At 43.3% G+C, this 19387-nt stretch overlaps 1 protein-coding gene across 1 annotated transcript in view; it reads left to right on the plus strand.

Annotated features, from left to right (window-relative positions):
• Positions 1 to 19387, plus strand: part of LOC311017586 (cadherin-4-like) — a 215115-nt gene that overhangs the window by 80088 nt on the left and 115640 nt on the right. The window lies entirely within an intron of this gene.

Below are 19387 nucleotides of genomic sequence, written 5' to 3' on the forward strand. Positions count from 1 at the left end.
GACAGGTAAATCGATTAAAGTAATTCAGGATGCTGATGTCCCAGTGTGTTGGCAGGAGATGCAGTCTGTGGGGGGGCGGGTGGCGAGATGATCCTGATCTGTTAACTCATGCAAATTTTCTGTGTAATTTATTATTGTTTCTGGCACACACACTGTTTCGCCCACCAAGGTGCCTTGGCAGAGAGTCTCTATCATTGGGCAAATGTTCCTCGCTCTATTTCCCAAACAGAATTTAAGATTATGTTGGGTTTTTTCTTGCCAATTGCTGTCATTGTCACAAAAAACTAACTTGAGTCTGTAGCGGCTTTGTGGCCACGCTTTTCTGGTTCCGGGGGTTTTGACTTGACAGATCTACAGCATAGCAGCTTGGCCTTGTGAAGTCATTTGAGAGCGTCTCTTTGACACTCTATGTAGATTCGTACCCAGGGTTTCACAGATCTGTACCCAGAAGGTCCCCAGATCCCTGCCCAGGGGGGCTCCGGTGGCACATCTTTAATAAAGAGCGAGCCTCCTGGAGCGTTAGTTATGTTTTAGGGAGGAGAGACTGGAAGTTTGACAGTGTTGTAACAAACAGTCGCTGTCTGAGGGAGCTAAGCACCGTGATGGATTCAGCACGAGGAGTGTCCGCTGGTTTAATGGTGGGTCCAAGGCAGCCCGAGGAGATGGGTTTAATCATATTTGCCTCCTCATTACCCTCCCGTCTGCTGCTGTGGTGCTGCGCTGAGGCACCGATGGCAGCCAACTACACCTTCTTCACCCTCCACACAAGAACAACACCTTCAAACAGTATAAAAGTTCATTATGAGCCGGTGCCATTCCAGATAGCTCCGCTATGTTAACAGAATCCCCTCAGCACCTTTCAGTAGAAACACTGTGTAAACGCTGCTGAGTTGTCTTTTAGTGGAACTGCACACATGAGATGTCTCTTGTTATTGCTGGCAATCGTTATGTCTGAAGGAAGCAACCACGGTTCATTATGCAAACCCATTTAATAAATATATTAACATGCAAGGTCTTGGGTCAACAAAATATCTTGCTGCTGCAGAGAGAAAGTCATTCCTTCTCACATTGTAATGAGAGCTTTGTGATTGAGAATTAGTTTTGAAGAGTGAGGTTTCTCCATAACAAGCAGCGGGGTGACCTTGACGACAGCATGTTGGGGATAGACAGCTGGCTGTTATCTCTGAGGAGACCTGCTGGAAGTCTGCTGCGCGACAGTGATGCCTATCATTCATTTAGTCGTGCCCTCACATCCTCCTTCAGTGGCATCTTAACAAACGCAGCCTCACGGCGACCAAACTGTTCGCTGCCTAAATGTAGTTACACGACAACGGAAGCTGTGCCTTTGAGAATAGTCAAGGGGCGTTAGTAACCCGAGGTATTGTCCATCTTCTTGTTTGTGTCTGTGTTCCATCTCTTTTGTTGCTCTGTAGCTTTTAGCTCGCTAATTTCCCCGTTTGGTCGCGGGTCAAAGACACAAGTTGATGTTTGCAGCTCAGCACAAGGACAGGATGAGTTGTTGTTGTTGGAGCGTATTGAAGAGATTACTGTGCTGCTCTGTTCAGGTTTGGTGGCAAGTGGATTTAGCACTTCAGAATTTAAATTCCAAACATGAACCGGACTTTATCAACATGAGAAGGAGTAACAGCTTTGATTGTGTTGCAGGGATATCTACTGAATGTGAGAAGGGGACGTAGTCAGTGGCATTTTTTTCGTAGCCTTCTTGGTATTTTGCAACCAGAAGTGACCTCCACCTGTCTGTTTGGAGCATGTGACTCGTATAGAGAGGCTAAGCCACGCCCCCTTCCGCTGATTTCGGGAAAAACTGTATCACATCACACATGTGGTGTTAGTCCATATAAAAGATAAAGTCATGAAAGTCACAGGTTTGTCGTAGTATTTTAGTTTTGTGTTAACTATTTAACTACTCTCATTTTGTGCTACATACGTCACCAACGCGGCCGTTACCGTGGCGTTCTTGCTAATTAGCTAACTCAGGTTTGTTCTGTGAACGAATGTAATGTCATCTCACCTGATGTGTTTTATCCAGCGACTCTTTTATATCGTAGCTTCACCAAGAGACGTCGCCTTCGGCGATTTTTTGGTTGTGTAGTTTTTTCTAATTACGTATTTTCAGTCTCATGCTACAATTCACACAGTATCCGAAAATGGATTATTGCGATTGACTTTGCAGATATTTATTATATAAATAAGGTTGTATGGTAGTCAGGGCCTGATGATAGTCCGCTGAAAGGATCTTAGCCTCTATTATAAACGATATAATCCAATAAGGAAATCTGAGGCTATTAAAGATTCTCTCTTCATACCTCAGTTGTCGGTTTGAACTCCATCTCTCCCCTAAATGTTTGGTCAGCCTCTCCATTATTGGTTCTTTTTGTGTTTCCTGGGAGTGCAGCATCCTTCCAGGCCCCTCGTCATTTGTCTCTGCTCCCCCCCATGTTGCCCTGAGCAGTGAGGGGGGGACTAATTGCATTTCCAGCATCCTTTTTAATGACAATGGCTTTCAGCTATTATTGAATTGACTTTCAACGTAGCCATTTTAGTTTACACAACTGCCATTTGCTTAAAAGCTTTGCCTCTGTACTTCTGGACAAGCTAGCGTTGTTGTTTTTTATACGTGCAGGTGATAACAGGTTCAACGCTGAGAACAAAATGAGTTTCTCTAAGACTCCATGGGGGCCGGACTTTTCAAGTGCTGTGTTGGCTTTTGGTGCGGTGCACTTTATTTTCTGAAGTATGCAGGTGTCACTTGTTTGTCTGTGAGTAGATTTATTTGGAGGGATGAAAACTAAAGGTCCATTAACGGAGGCTTGTGTTGATTTGATTCACAACTTTAGTTTCTTTTATAGAAATCTGAGGAAATCCAATTTCTTTCCCTGAATATAACTCAACCATGAACTGCACAGTTTGTGTCCATCAGCTTTTTATCAAAACCAATTTAAAGGTAATCTATTTTCCGCCGCCTACCACCATTAACCTCCCTTGCATCGCGCCGTATTACCAGATAGCATGTTTTTTTGTGCCGTTGTAAAAGTAAAGGAGCATGCAGCAAACTATCTTCCCTTCACTTATCAAGGGAGAAGAAAGCAGCTCTTCCTATTGATACTTGATGCGAATCCCTAAGTCCAAGTGAATTTTGGACGATGCTATCTTGGATCAGTGAAGGAAGTGACCATATTTGGACTGTGGAGGAGCGATGGGTGGATCTGAGGAACACGAGCGGCGGATCGTCGCACCGAGCAGCAACATTACTGCATCTGGCTTGATTTCTCTTCGGGTGTGAAGCTGTTAATAAAGTTAGCTTCCATCATTCAAGGTAAACTTTACAGCTAAAGTCATCTTAGTAGCTGATTGCAGTGGTAGTGACGTGTCATCACAAGGTATCCGCCCTAAACCATACCCTGCTATGATGCGACTATAATTGACTAAATGAGAAACATGCTGGATTGAAGAAGACTTGAAACCATAAACTCATGTTTACGATGTTTACTGAGGTAATACATTCAGTGAGAAGTCATTTTCTCAAAGACTTTCATGCAGTCGGACTTGTTTGTTTTGGAGGAGTCGCCCTCTGGTTGCTAATAGAGAGAATGCAGCTTTAAGGCACTTCAGTGTCACTTTTCAGAAACCGGAGGTTGCCACCTGTTAAAAATGAAAAAAATTGAAGGCGACCAAATGGAATATCTTTATTTCTTCTGGATATGAGCATGTTATGTTTCCAAGCATATTTGTACATAAAAATCCTTGTGCTTTTATGTTTTTGTGTTGAGGTTTTATCTTATGTGTGTGATTGACAGCGGATGCTGTTGGGTGTGGCAGAGTGCTTCACTCCCTTCATTTCCAACTCTTAATTATCTCAGGCTCCGTTCCACTGGGCACATATGTTTGTTTGCCTTTTTTTCCCCTTCAATGTGCTTTATACCGCTAATAGCCTCCTCGCCATCTGAATCTAATCCTTCTTCTGTCTTCCTCATCATCATGGGAGTGCTGTCGTTCTCCCTGCAGAGGACGGCAGAGAGGGAGAGCAGATCTTCAACCTTGAAATCTGGTTTTATACCTGAGTAGGGATGGATGGAGTGAACAAGAGAGAGAAAGAAAAAAACACCAGGAGGTCCAACACTTTGGCCAAGTTTGCAAATGTTGCATCCAAGCTTCGATAGGACTCGCTCACTTGATTTGTTCTTGGCTTCCTTTCAATCCTTTCCTCACGCTGAGCTATTTAAGGCTTCATTCATGAGACGATGGGCCTCGGATGTATCCGGATCTAAAGCCAAATGTATTCTTTTGCAGCTCCAAAGGTCAAATGTATGTTTTGTGATCCAGCGAAGGCGTTTTCTGTCTTCTCACATTTGAACCTGGCTGTTTTCATCTACGCCGTACTGCATCCCAGCTGCCATAGCAGAGAGCAGCTTTGCAACAGCAGGCTGGCTGAGGTGGACAAAACACAGCAAGTACAGCAAAGAGAAGAGGATCTTCTCATCTCTAATTACACGACGCCTTCTCAGTAGCCGTCTCCAGTTCAAACCTTCCCTTTTGTTGCTCCGTATCACAAAGAATGAAACCTTTTAATTATGCGGATATGAATCGATGTTAAATCCTTATGCTCGACCACAAATACAATAAATGTCCACAACAGATGCCACCACGGCGGGGAAACTGGGAACCCTTGAAGACTAAATTGGGTTTCTGAGGATTGTGTCTTGCTTCAGCCTCTTCACCCTCCTCGAGGCCGAGGAGCCGCCCCCGCCTATGAATTAGACATTCAGGTAGCAGACACCGTGGCTCTTTGCCGGCCCTGAGGCTGTTTATCTCTTCATGTTCTGCTACAGCTCATCCACAAGTGGTTTATAGAAAAGCTGTCACGACGCTAGCTAGGAGTATTAACGCCACTTTTCATGTGTCTCCTTTTGATAGACAATGGATTGTTGGGAAAAGGTCTCACCGGACTTCACACTGACAGACAATCTGTTATCTACTATTTCTGGACTTGAAGCGAGCGTAGAGACTTCCCATCCTCCCTGTGTGTCTCTGCGTATGACAAAAACATCAAAAGCACCAGTGTTGCAGCTCCGTGGGGGGGAAACACAATATTCTTACAGCGTGGTGCCCACAGGCTGAGGGTTTAGTAGTGGTGGTCGGATGGGTGAGGCTGGAGCTTTATAGAGGAGGATGCACTATTCGACATCCACCATCATTCAGTTCACATAGAAACATTCATAAATAGCATCATGCGTTTGGATTTGCACAGTTCTCACTGAAATAAGTTGACTTGACGAGAACCTGTAAGTCTGATGGACTTTTTCCACTTCACTGAATTGCTCCCGATGATTTGTGAGCTCCTGGAAGGGAAGCACGCCTCGTTCTTATCACACATAACGTGGGTTTGTGGGACTTTGGCGTTCACGGTTCCACCAGACTGGCTTCACCCTCGGCGTCCTCCAACATCTCGGAAATCCAAAACAGACGGTACATTTATAAATGAGTTGTTGTCTTTAAGGTGGGAAAAGCTTGAGAGGAAGGACAAACTACTTTTAGCCCACCAGAGATTTCTTTTAACATAAGACGATGGGTTGGTATTAGTGTTCTTATTATTAGTTATTAAATTATGACCGGTGTTATTGTTTTTATAATAGCGAGTCTCTGTGAAACACATTCAGTGAGCATAAGCAAAGCTTATTTTGATATTTCAAAAAATATTGTCTCATTTCAAATTAAAGGTCTGCCCCTCGGTGCGACAGATAACGATCGAGTCCAATAATCACATGACAAACACTTGACTGATGATAGAACACAGAGGAGACGACCAGAGACGTTGTAAGTGGAGTAAACATGTAATTAGTTCAGTAAATATCGCAAGCAGAGCCTCAATTCTTCTTATCCAATATTGTGGGCACTTGGAAAAATATTGGATAGATAGATTATATATAGATTTGTTCCAATTTGCGTAAAATATATGATCAAAGTCAGTTTTTTCCCTCTCTCTTTTTTATGATTTGTGGCTTCACAACTGTTATACAGCACTAACAACATGTTTGAGTCCTCTCTACTGTTTCTATAGAGGTGCTGGACTCGAAACGAGGCCACACTGAGTGCAATGTGACAAAAAAACCATTACATAACGTATTAGTGGCAGCCATAGAGGACTACAGGTATGTGGTTCACATTATATGGAAGGGTCAAAGTTCAACAGAGAGAGAGAGAGACTGCAGCGGCACTTATGTTATATAACTAATCTAATAAACTGATTTGAGATCTGCTAATACAATGTGCCTCTGCTGCCAGTTCTTCAAATCCATTTTTAATATGCAATGACTGTTCCAGGCAGCGATGATGTGTGTTCATGCCACCTGTTATTCTCGCTGTCAGACTAAAAGCATTGACCTTTTACGCGCTAACAATAACAAGATTAAGACACTATTAATGCCTTACATGAGCGTTGTATTTAATTCCAAAGTGTTCCACACAAAGGATAAGCTCACCGCCGCCGCAGCTATACGCCCAATGAATAGTTCGAGATGCACATTCAAGCCTGAGGCCTTTGCAATGCTCTTATTAAGGTTTTATAGTCTAGTGCAGCGAGGGTGAAAATGAGAACATTTGTTATGAAAATTAGCTGTGTGTGTGTGTGTGTGTGTGTGTGTGTGTGTGTGTGTGTGTGTGTGTGTGTGTGTGTGTGTGTGTGTGTGTGTGTGTGTGAAAGCAATAAAACAAAGGCAACATTCCACCAAAACATTTTCTGAAAGCTGTTTTATTGTATATGGAGATTATTGCTTTGGATATTATTTTGTAGAAATATTGATAGCAGCATGAGGGCAGTAAATGTAAGTCAAAAGACAGTGAATTCATGTTAATTTGTCTGATTTTCTCCTCTTTAATCCCCATGTATCTACACATGTAACTAACTAAGTCAGGGGTGTGGTACAGGTGCTGGAAATCCTTGAAAACATTTTAGTGTGGTGTTTTCAAGGTTTGAAAAGTGCTTGGATGTAGAATAAAGGTCTATAAATGTGTGTTGTATGTGATGACATCTATGATAGAACAGAGAAAAGAAGATCTCCATATTTGAGGGACTGAAAACAGCATTTTGTGACATTTCTTTATGAAAAATGACTTTTGATGATGAACAGATGATGAAAATAGTTGGTGATTATATTTCTGTGGATCTGTTAGTGGAATTAGTTTTCCTTTCATTTGTGGTCCTTCTGTAAAAAGCTGTCTCCAAACATCATGTTGGTTGTTTAGAGGACAATAACATCTCATTTAATGTGATGAACAAGTGACATCATAAGTAGACTGAATACTGACCATTGGATTGGTACAAATACGGAGTTTACCACAGCTGGAAGGTGCTGGAAAAGCACCTTGAAATGCTTCAAAAATGCTTGAATTTGCCCTGGTAAGTGCATCTCCTGCTGAAGTAACATCGGTGTTCTTGTTGAAGTCCTTGATAAAAGTGTTCTGTAGATGCTGCTGCCCTTGCTTTGATATTGAAGCTTCGTGTGTGTAGTACAGAATGTGCATCTGTGTGCTTGTATTCCCCCTCCAGGATATTAAATGGCGTTTTTTTTAAAATGTCACCTGCAGAGTGTTTCGTCGTTAAGTCGAGTGGACGGCCTTTTTCCACACAATGTCTTTGATTGAGTCGAGTATTAGGGCGAAGGGTTTTTATACATACATCATCAACCGTAAATGGACACTCCAAACTATTGTGTCTCTGAATACTGTAATCAGAACCAGCAGGCGCGACGCCTCGGTGACTAATCGGATAGTGTTCCCTTTTTATTCTCGTAATCATGTACTTCCTGTTACCTCGCAGAGGAAACAATGGGCAGAGGTGATGGAGAGGAAGGAGATAGGCGCCAAATAAAGACGAGTCAAGGGTAGGATAAGGAGAGGTAGACAATAAAAATAGAGGATGGGAGAAAAAAAGAAAGACGTGAGATCTCTTGTGGACAGCTGGGGGAGGTTAAAAGGGAGAGTGGATGAGGAGGAGGAGGACGGAGGAGGACGGAGGGCGCCGCTGCTCCTCATCCACTGTCTGTTCCTGGGCTGGCAGTGATGAATGATGGAGAACCAGTCAAACTGAAGGTCACATCCAAAGACCTGCCATTTACTGTCGCGGGGGAGGGATGAGTAAAGCTTCTCGTGTTACTCGCCACGCTTTCTCCTCGGCTTCGTCGACGGAGGAAGACGGACGATAGGAACGTCAATAGATGATTCAGAGATGTCTAAGTCGGATTTATCGTATCGGGCTTATTCCTCACAAAAGACATCCACACACTGCCATCCTTGGATTAATATTCAATTTTAACAAAAGACTTGATCCTCCTTGTAATTCTGTCTTCCCGTCGCTTAATACGACACAATTGATGTTTTAAAAATTGCTGATTTCTTTAAAAATCTATTCCTGTTATTGAGTATTTTTCCTCCAGACAGTCGTACAATAGAGATGTATGAGCGATGGAAATGAAAGCAAATCCAGCTAAGTAGGATTTTGGTTATCAGCGTGATTATTTTGGTACAAGAGAGAACAGACAGCGGTAGCGATTTCACGACATCCACTCATGTACGTCCCAAACGGGGTGAAGCTGGTTCCTGGAGGGAAATAAACAGGCAGACAGCATGTTTCTGCATTCTGTTTTTTTTTGCCCAGATTGTCACGAGACTGAAGGACAGCAGTCTATCAGCGCTCCAAAGTCCCCGTGGTCTGGCTCCGACCCAGAGCTAATCGCCTGGCGCTGGAACCAGAGCTGGAGCCGGACGTTCAGATGGGGGCCGCTATCCCCCCCAGGCAGGGCCGAATTCTTCCAGCCAGACGACCTAGCTGCCCGGACTCTAATATCTGATCAAGAAACGTCTGCTGGGGCTGCCAGAGGGCCCCCCCCTTCCCCCCTCCATACCTCTCCAAGGAGAGCCCGATGGGAAATCAAGCCATTAGCAGGCCATTAGAATCATTCTGATCACCAATTTGAAAAGCAATGCAGCACAAACAAGAGTCGCCCCACCGATGGCACGTTTGCTGCTGTATTCATTTAGGACCAGGCTGTTCCTGCTCCCTCCCGCCTCCACGCAGATCACATGATCTGCCTTTTTCAGCCGACTCCTCCTCCATCCCCCTACAGTTTTGGATATTTTTCTTAATGGGGAAAAAAATGAGCTCTCTTGTTTAGGGGTGAGTATTGGCAAGATCACGATACTTTGGTCACGATACGTATCACGAAAATTGCGATATAAATAAAGATGAAAACACAAGTACCTGTATATGTACATCAAAGGACAAATTCAAAACAGCCTTGAGTTGAAAAATCAATATTGTATTGGGCGGCAAAGTATCGCGATATATTGCCGTATTGATATTTTTACCCACCCCTACTCTTGTTTGATTCTATTGAAATATAAATGCCAACAACTGGGCACCGAATAAGGTTCATGATTTCATTTATCAGAGTTGTTTAACAAAGTTGCACAACAAAATATAGTTTGTAGTCCCGTCTCGCTACATAAGAAACACAAAACAAATCTAAACTAATATAGCAGACTCCGGCTGAGGAAAGAAGCTGCTCTGAGGTCTGTTGGTACCGCAGCTGATACTTCTGTGAGGCTTGCCAGAAGGCAGGAAGATGAACCCGCTGTGGCTACGGGTGGGTACTGACTCCTAATATCCTTTGGGCTCTTCCCAGGCACCCCTTATCACCAATATCACTGACGCTCCGTAGATGGGTACCAATAAAGTTGTGGGTGGTTTCGATCGCCCGCCATCACACGCCACTTTAGTTTTCCAGTCAGAATGCTCTTCTGTAAAAGTAAACTTGAACTTGGCACATGGATTTTAAGTTTCCTCAACAAACACAACCATTTTTTATTTTAGCTTTTTTTCAGGTTGGAGATGTCAGCTTGTTTGCGATGCTCATTCCCAGGAACTTAGAGTCGAAACTGAAATGAAAAATTCCCTTTGAACATTTTAGATCACAACCCTGGTCATATTGTGCACCCGTCTTAACAATACGGAAAGAAAAATACCAAAATATTTTTCTTTTGTATTTTTATATCAAAATCTGATAGCTTTTCATTCCTGGAAAAAAACAAAATATGAGTGTGTGTGCTTAATAGTACCAACACATTTCAACTAATAATATCATGAGATCACATCCAGCCAGCCTCCCAACATCCCATCCCGCCTTCCTATCCTGTTTCACGCTGTAGTACATCACAGGACGGAAGCTACATACTCTTGAAATCTTCACTTCGGCATCATCGAGGTAGACGAGGGTGTGTGTCTTCGCCTCGGGGTTCTTCTCTGCAAGCTTGTCGATTCCCCATCGATGTGAAGCCTCGTGGTTGTTGGTGAGCGATGACGGTGGTGTCATCTGCAAACAGTTTCACAGGTTGTAGCTGTCACGGGTGGACATGTATGAGAATACGAATGCGTCGCAGAACGTACAGAAGGTGGCAGAAGTGCAGTTAAAATATGCCGTACCAGCAGTCTCTGCCTCCGCCGTGTGCCGCGCAGCGTCGCCAGGCCTCCGTAACAGTTGGTTAATGGCTAATGTGCCACACAAGAGTGATGCCGCACTTTCTGTTTTCATTTTGTTGCCGTAGTGCAGTAATTAATCCGGCTGAGGCCTTTGTGCGCACAAAATAAATGCTTTCCATTTTCATTAATAGACAACTCATTAGTGCATAATGAGCAAGAAGGCAGCCCCCCCGCTCCCCCTGTGCAGCACATAGCAGAGGAGCATGCGCCAGCCACGCTCAACTAATTAAAACCTCGGATTGTGTTCTGTCTCCGTGTTTGTCTTCTGTAGGACCGGCACAGACGCGTGCTTTAAACACATTACTTTAATGAATTATGGTATGTGAGTGTTTTACATACCAGGGGAAGAGGCACCATGCAACTAGTGGACTCATGAATGTCTGCAGAGCATCGGTATATCGCGTTCAGTTTGTTGTTTTCAACATCACCAATTCTGTTTAAACCTTCCCATCCGTCGGGGTTTAACAGCCGACGGGTCGTTAAACACAGAGAAGTGAAAACATGATGATTAAAGAAGCTGACGAGCTGTCTTCGGCTGTCAGGGGCTTTTCATCCGGACTGTAATTTGGAGCTTCCTGCTAAAGGTGACGTCATCCGGTTTACTTCAATCACCTGCTGTCACCGGTGGAATAACGGTGGTTCGGACTTCTTTCTGTCAACAAATTTGGAGGAAAGTGTGTTTTCCTCAGGAGCCGAAATGTTTTGAGTGTCATAAAAACATAAGTTGAGCTGTGAATTTCTATTATTGAGATAATAATAATAGCGAATATTGTCACGAGTGAATTAAAAAAGGTTTCTAGCTCACTACATGGTAGAGAAGTGGATTTAAAAAAATAATAGGCTTCCAGGAATTATCAGGAAAAATCAGACTCGGACAATGTTATTTTCTAAATTTGATTTAGATACAAATGTTGTATTTGTCCTTTACAATCTTCTCTAATATGTGTTCTATCTGTGAGAATTTCTATTTCTTGACAAATTGCCAAGTAAAATGATTCCAGTATGTTTTGCTGCCATTTTAAGCGTTTTAAGCATATTTTGAAGAATATTGCGATAATTTCATGACATGGAATGTTCCTATTAGACCATACCTCATCACAACCCTAACAAATAGCTAATACTACAATGAGAATTAGATCCATTTGGTCCAATAGCACTTGGAAAGTCTACTTTATTCCCAAGTTAGCATCGTGGTGTAACTGTTCACCCTCACCCAGGTTTGGTTGTGGTTTCAGAGATTCAGAGGACACGCCCCCATTACTTCATCCTTTACAAACCCATATTTCTATGTGTGGTTTATGAGGCGCATCTCTGTGGCGTGAGAAAGACTCTTAAGACTTAAACATCCAGGTCAATGGTCACGACCGACTGGTGTCACCATCCATCACACGGCGGCTGCTGTCGTCGCTAACCTGACTAACTGATGAGCTGTCACTGTCCACCGGCCAGTGTGATAAAGAGGCCAATGACTACAGTGTTGGAATTTATCCTAATTACATTATAGAGATGATATATCAATAGTGGTTAACCATCTGAAGACAGCCACATTTGTTTCCGTCCGTTTGCCGTCCGCACACGTTGCTGGACTCTAAATACGGCGTACGAATATACTTACATATGCATGCACTTATGCTCACGCAATTATTATATATCTATACAGTTCCATGCAAGCTTGCAGCACCTTAAGAGATGGTTTTCATGTGTGATGGTGATGATGATTAGCTGTAAGGTGTCCTCGCTTCATGGCGGGGGGATAAAATCGAAGCCAATTTCGAAGTGTGATTAAAAGTAATCCCGGAGCGGCCTGCAGGAAGGCCACAACTTTGAGAGGTCAATAGGAGACAGGTTTCCAATAGCAGTCTAATTCAATCGGTCTGGGATGTATAGTGTATGTTAAAGGATGGGGGGTGATTATTTAACACTCACAAACACGCAGCAGACATTTGCAGAATCAAAGAGGCAGCGGCGTGTGCTTCTAGCCTCACCTCTGGGCCACTCATTATCCCTAACGGGCCGTCTGCATTACAGACTTGATTTGAATATTTAATGATCTCTGAAACTGGTTTTTCATGCCTAAAGAGACGCAGTGTTTGGGACAGTGTGAAAAGTTAAAAAGGCACAAAGAAGTGGCACAAATCATAGTCGATAATGCATAGTCGATATATAAACAAGTTGCTTAGTTCTGCTAACACCGGATGTTTGCCGTTGCTATGACAACAAGTGGAAACTACCGTTAGCGTCTAAGCCCAACACCCATAAGATGACAGTTTGGCTCCATATAAATAAAACCATCAATAACCATCACTGCCATCACCCTAAGGACCTTAACGAGATGTTAACGAGGCCAGAAATAAAAGTTGCATAAGGCATCGTAATAAACCCGCAAATTTGCCACTTTATAAACTCGCAAATATACAACTTATTTTCTCTGAATATTGCCCCCCTCTCTCGGCTCCATTCATTTATTTTTTCCCTGCAGTGGCCCTGATACGTTGTTGTAGAAACGAGGTGAGGAGGGCGGAATCTGAGAAATGTGTACCTTCAGCCCGAGAGACTATTTTTCCTCACTATCATCATCAACTTAAGTCACATGTATATCCATCACGCCATGTTTATGGCTTCAATCTAGTCCTGTGCAGGTGCGCCGATCCCTCATTTGCGACATGCGGTAAGGGGAGAAGGAACCAGCTCATTGGTCACGAGCTGGAGGAAGCATTCTCAATCACGTTGAAGCTTTTATCCTCGCGTGTGATAGTCTATATTTTGATGCTCGTGAAGTGACAGATGGCTCAAAATGTGCCAAACTGCAGAAAAGTGCTGACGACTAACGGAGGCTGACAGTCATCTATGGCCAGACGTGTTTGTGTCAACTTTTAAAACGCAGCACTTTTCTGCCGTCTGGCAACTTGTGTGCTATTTGTTATATGACATCATTAGAGGAAAGCAATGCAACTTGAGAGAAATGTTGGGGTTATTTTTGCAGAAGTGTGTGACTCTCCTCAAAATGACTGTAGACAAAGAAAAAGTCCACTGTAGGAAAGTCACATGATGATGATGATGATGATGATGATGTGAAAACTGTAATGGTTTCCCTTTAATTAGCCAGTAATTATTATGACTGCTGCCTCCTGTGTTTCCAATGTGTTTGGACACACGGAATGAAATGCGTTTTCAGCACCACGGACAGCACCTTTCAGGAAAGCAAATAATGCAATTATGCATATATTGTTTCTTCTTCTATGAGCAGCTCATGATGCGACCTGCTACCCTGGAATACATGCATGCCGGGCCTGATATCAAGGAGCTCCATGCTCCAGTTTGTCATGGCAGGATTTTAGACCTCTTTCTGTTCACCTGGTGCATTATTATGGTTTTACCTTCCCAGTACAACCGGCTGCCGTGCTGTGGCACAAATGTATTTATTTATTTATTTGATTAGGACAATGCACATTAACATGTAAATTAACATGTAAAAGGACAATCATGTAAATGTGCCAGAGTTAGCATGATTGCTAAATTTCATCCGTCGTCCTAAGGCAGGTATTATAAAAACAAGAGGGAGAGAGAAAAGGAAAACATGTAAGTTTCGCTTCACATAAAGTTTCAAATCAATACAAAAGGTAAAAAAGACGAAGTGGTTAGCCATGAGAGCAGGTGTGACTTGAGGATTCACCATAAAAACACCAGGAGAGCTCTCCATCGGGTGTTGGATATGAATTCAGTCCGCATGAGAGCGAAGCTTCCTCCATCCAGGCTGGATGTGCTGAACACTGCTGTCACACATTGCACCCCGCAGAGCGGTGACAGTGCTCTCAGTGATGTGCCTGCTAGGTACCATGTTCCCCGAGCCATATGGCGGTTCCCAAGGGGGTTAAAACCTAGGCATGCTGCGAAAAAAATCCATGTACCACAGTGGCCTCTCTGAACGGGGTTCAATGTTCCAGTCCCAGAACCCCTCGTTCCTCCACATAAAGTGAAAGTGGTGAAACACTGCTAAAAGAACCAGACGTGTCATGGTGAGAACAGACAGTCGGCTGCTGGAAGTAGCCAGGAGCCTTCTGCCTTGGTCTTTTTCTTTTCTTTGTCAAAATGAATACAGAAAGTATTACAAAATATTACACAACTAGAAAGAGATATAGGAATAATAGATATATTTTTTTTTTACATGTCCAAAAAGGAGAGGGAAGAAGTATACACCTCTTTAATCCCACTCTTCTCCATAATTCATATCCTCTGTCATACGTATATTTGATTTTATGTTTTTGGTGAATTATTAATTTAGTGAATTAAATTGTTTTGTTTTTTTTACTTCGATCATTCAGAGCCGTGTAGCGAGTAACAGAACTGCACCTACAACCTCTTCCAGATGTTGTGGGGAAATGAAGGTGGGAGGGAGAACGTGCCCTGTGGTTCTCCATGAACACATGATACACCTAATTAGTAGATTTTAGTTTGTATTTAACTAGCTGAAAAGCTTTATTTATTGTGTTATCTTTTATTCTAATGTTGTATAACAAGGTCTTATGTTATAAAACATACGCTGACACCAACTAGAGTGAAGCACCTTTCACATGGAAGGACCCATATTTCACACATTTTTTTGAAACACTTAAACACTCATTTTGGTCAAGAATGCTTTCCCTTTGAAGGGTTCCTCCTCCCTTCAGCCATAATTAGGCAGAAGAAGAGTCTCACTGCTTTGTCTCAGTGTGTTGTACACACAGCGAGAGGCCGACACAGCAGTCGTCCATTCATCACATCGGGGCACTGGCGAGGCGTGGCTCTGTTTCAACGCCGTCTCACTGACAGTGTGATGCCGTCTCACTGACAGTGTGATGCCGTCACACGAGGGCCTCGGCGGCTGAGCCTCTGCAGGGCGCCGCGTCGAGGTCTGAGAGAGCTTTATCCTCTTCCCAGGCTCCTCGTCTGCACAGCAGCATCCCGGGCTTCATCGTATACAAGCCTTGTATTCACAGCCAACACATCCAGTGGTAAAAGTGCTGGACGGCAGACGGAGCATCTTCTAATCTGATCATGACGGATTAGTGGGCTGCATGGCGGCCATCATGCTACAGCGTTTTTTGAGTGGTCTATATGTTTTCTCCACACAGCTGACATGGTGTTAACCTCGACACAGGCAGCGCCTCCCTGCCTTATTACAGAGTGGCATTTACAGTCTGTGAACCGGCGTCTGCTTGTGGACCTCGGGTTCACAGTGTGGGGGCGGAGACCACATCAGTTTGACCTTTAACCCAACAGTAACAGGTCTTAAGAGGGCAACGCCTATATGAAATACAACATCCGTTAGGAATAGTAACTCTATCTGAATGAGCGTAGGCGGAGCCCTCTAAAATGTGGGCCGCTTATTCCTGACCTGAAGAAATGCTGCTTTTCCATTCGGCTGCTGACGCACATGAGAACGTGGTTCATAAGAGAGATTTGCTCTGATATTATTTAGTTATATCGGCGTGTTGTTGGTACGTTACAAATAAAGGGACGGCGTGATTGCTTTTTGCCTCGAGCCTCTACCTCCTCCCTTCTTCTCTGACAGACAACATCTCTGAAAGGTTCTGAAAACGAGTCGGGAGGTGTTTTTTTACTGATTTGGTAAAACGCGTCTTCAGATCGCAGCTCGCTGTCCTCAGGCGTGCTTCCGGCCGCTCTTGGCTTCGCCAGGCTTCCATACATATTCCCGCTGTATTGACACGCCGCCTGCTTTCCATAATCCTTGAACCCACAGGAGTTCTGTGGGGCACATCAAAACCACACTCACATATTCACTGCAAATTAGTCCACAAATCCATATAAGCCACTGATAGCTTGGGAAGAGATGGGGTAATCAATGACGGAGGTATTCTCCACCTCCCTGAACAGGGGAGTTATTTATGTGTGCTGACAGCAGTCAGCATGGAGGCCTTCTTATTATTATTATTATTATTTATGAATGTGTGTGTTCATTATTTATCATGATCACAACAGTGTTGATAAAGGCTGGTTACTACATTTCCTTCTAATTTCACAGTATATTAGTATTATAGGCACAGAGAGACCAGGACACTCGCTGTTTAGCTGAGCGTTAAGGGAAAATGAATTCACCCTTAACTGAGATAATGCCTTGTTATTTAAGCATTAACTCACGGTTAAGTGTTTTTTTGTTGAGATCTTTTCCTGGAAAGCTTCATCTTCGTCCACTCTGCTGTGTTTTACTCAACAGTAGAGTGTATAATTACATCTAACATGGAGCTCCATTACAAACATGCAGCTCACTTGCATAATAATATTTACATCACCCCGTTTGACTCTGCAAGATCGAAATTACAGGCTTATATCATTCTAAATGTATTCATAAAGCCTAACGATGTCGACATGCATTTCCATTCGGCACAAAAATATCAATATGAACGTCTCAAGCTGCAGAACGACTTCCATTATTTGAACCCCGTCCCGTCAGAGACATGGGATGTCCCCAGGCCTGTAAACTAACTTTTTGGCTCACCTGCCAAGGGGACCGGTAGATGAAAGAATCTACCGGACAAGTACATTTTTTACCGGCCAAATAATAAATTGCCTCTTTTTGTTGCATATACACCTGTTTCAGTACTTTTCATTAAGATAACAGTATTATAGAGCAGTACATGCTTAGAAAAGAGGCCAAAGTAGTATTTAGAAATACATTTTAATATTATTAATTGAATTTCATTCATTTAATCTCAAACATTGCAAATTGAAAACTTTAACAGTGCAAAACTGTGACAAAGGAAACACTCATTAATTACTCATCAGAACTACAGATGGGACCAATCCGATCCAGTATGCATCTCTAATCAGAACTCCTCATCACTGTCTTCAGCAGACACCCTCTCAGACACCCTCTTTGCACCACCATCCATATAGTCAGGCCGTCTGCTTCTAACTGAATGAATTTCCGCGCTGTTTTTCTTTGGCATGTGTCCGGCAGACGGAGCAAAACATGACACCCGTCGAGTCGTCGTACTGAAGCCATTCCCTGTCAGTCTTCCACTTCTCACTGAACTTTATCACTTTTGCTTTTTTCGTCGATGTTTCACCTTCTTTGTCACCTTCCTTTCCACCGATCTCCTCTGTATTTTTCCTCTTTGGTTCGGTCACACCGGGAATATGCCGCCACATTGCTGCGCTCGAGTCTCACTCACTGCGACAAACTTTTAAAGAGCGGTGACGCGCACGCTACGTTGCTTCGGGGGAACTATTTTCTACAGCGGTGACGTCGGGGGAGCTACTTCAGTGTGACACACAACGAATCACTGGTTTAGCTTGACGTTTGCTACCGTCATAATTTATCAATTTACAGCTACTACAATGTTTTGTTATATCATGCATAATTTATTGCAAGAGCACGACCATCGGGACAAACATTTACCCGCCCCAGTGGCATGTATCCCTCCAAAATTAAGTCGCCAGGGGAATATTTTAGTCGCATTTGGCGAGTGGCGACCGCTAGTTTACAGCCCTGGATGTCCCAATCTCATATTTTCGCTTCCGATCTGCTATTTCCATATACTGTAGGTTCCGATCCGCTCCCGATATTTCCCGATACTGGTTTTCCGATATCGCTATTTGTGTTGGCAAACAGCATTTAATTTTGTGTACATTAAGAAATAGACAGGCATCCAAGCTGTAATTATACAAAATCTGATCTTTCATTCAGTTCCCTTTATTCTGTTAAATAGGACTTTGGTTGTTCAACATGCCAGTACTTTAAACTATAAAATGAATATTCTGCAGGTAAACTTTACTATCCAACATAAAGTACCTTTACAACTCAAAAGGTTACTCATTCAACAGTAATAAATACAAGTAAGCTTTACTGAATTTACTTCTTGGAAGTCATTTTTTCAACTAGCTAACCTATGCGTCCGCTCCACTTTCCACTAGATAACGGCGGCTGATGCAACAGAACAACAACGACAAACAAACGTAACAATGGAATCATGGGAAATATTAAATATGGATCGGCCATGACATTTAATTGGATCCGGGAATCGGATCGGGACATCCCTAGTAAGATCCAATAATAAGTTTAAAGATGGCTTTTTATTTTACATCACTTTACATGACATGCAGCAAAGTTAAGCTTGAATGTGTTCTATATTATGTTGGAAATAAATAGAACTTTTGATTGAAGAAGAATCAGGTTTTTTAATCACTACAGAGAAAGCCAACAAAATGTCTCTCCCTCCTTTTCTCTCGTTTTGGTTTTCCGATAAAGCTTCTTCATCTCGGATCATCTATTCGGCGTATCTGGATCCGGTCTACTTGCTCCGCTACGGTCCACGTCTGTCTGACCTCTCGTTGCCTTCCTGTTACAGCCGAGTAGGAGGAGGATGTTGGGTAATATTTGATCATCTATGTGGTTTACCCTGGAAGCTTGGGGGGGTAAGAAGGAAGCAGATTTTTCTCTGGGTGATCAGGTTGACTGCGCCGGGCTGTGAGAGTGCTCCACTAACTAATTATTTGAAGCCTCCTCTCAGATTAGGGCCAGACATGCAGAGCTTATGGACATAGCAGACAATCAGACCATGTAATAACCGGAGGACCAATATTTGCTCAAATCCATTGTAACACCCCCGCAAAACAAAAAAACAGAAGTGTGTAAAGCCCCTAATGCTCGGTCCAATCCCATGCCACAGTGCCTTGATAAACGGCGAGGCCACCCCCACAATGGGCGCCATCTTTATTCTGGCAATTAGGCAGAGCATTGGATTATCACTTCCTCAGCCCAGCACACCGCAAATCCATCCGGATTCAATTACCCCCCTCCCTCCTCCCCCGGTGGCTGTATCGGGGTTGCTG

Source organism: Eutrigla gurnardus (assembly GCF_963514095.1).
Source record: "Eutrigla gurnardus genome assembly, chromosome: 8".
Classification (NCBI taxonomy): Eukaryota; Metazoa; Chordata; class Actinopteri; order Perciformes; family Triglidae; genus Eutrigla; species Eutrigla gurnardus.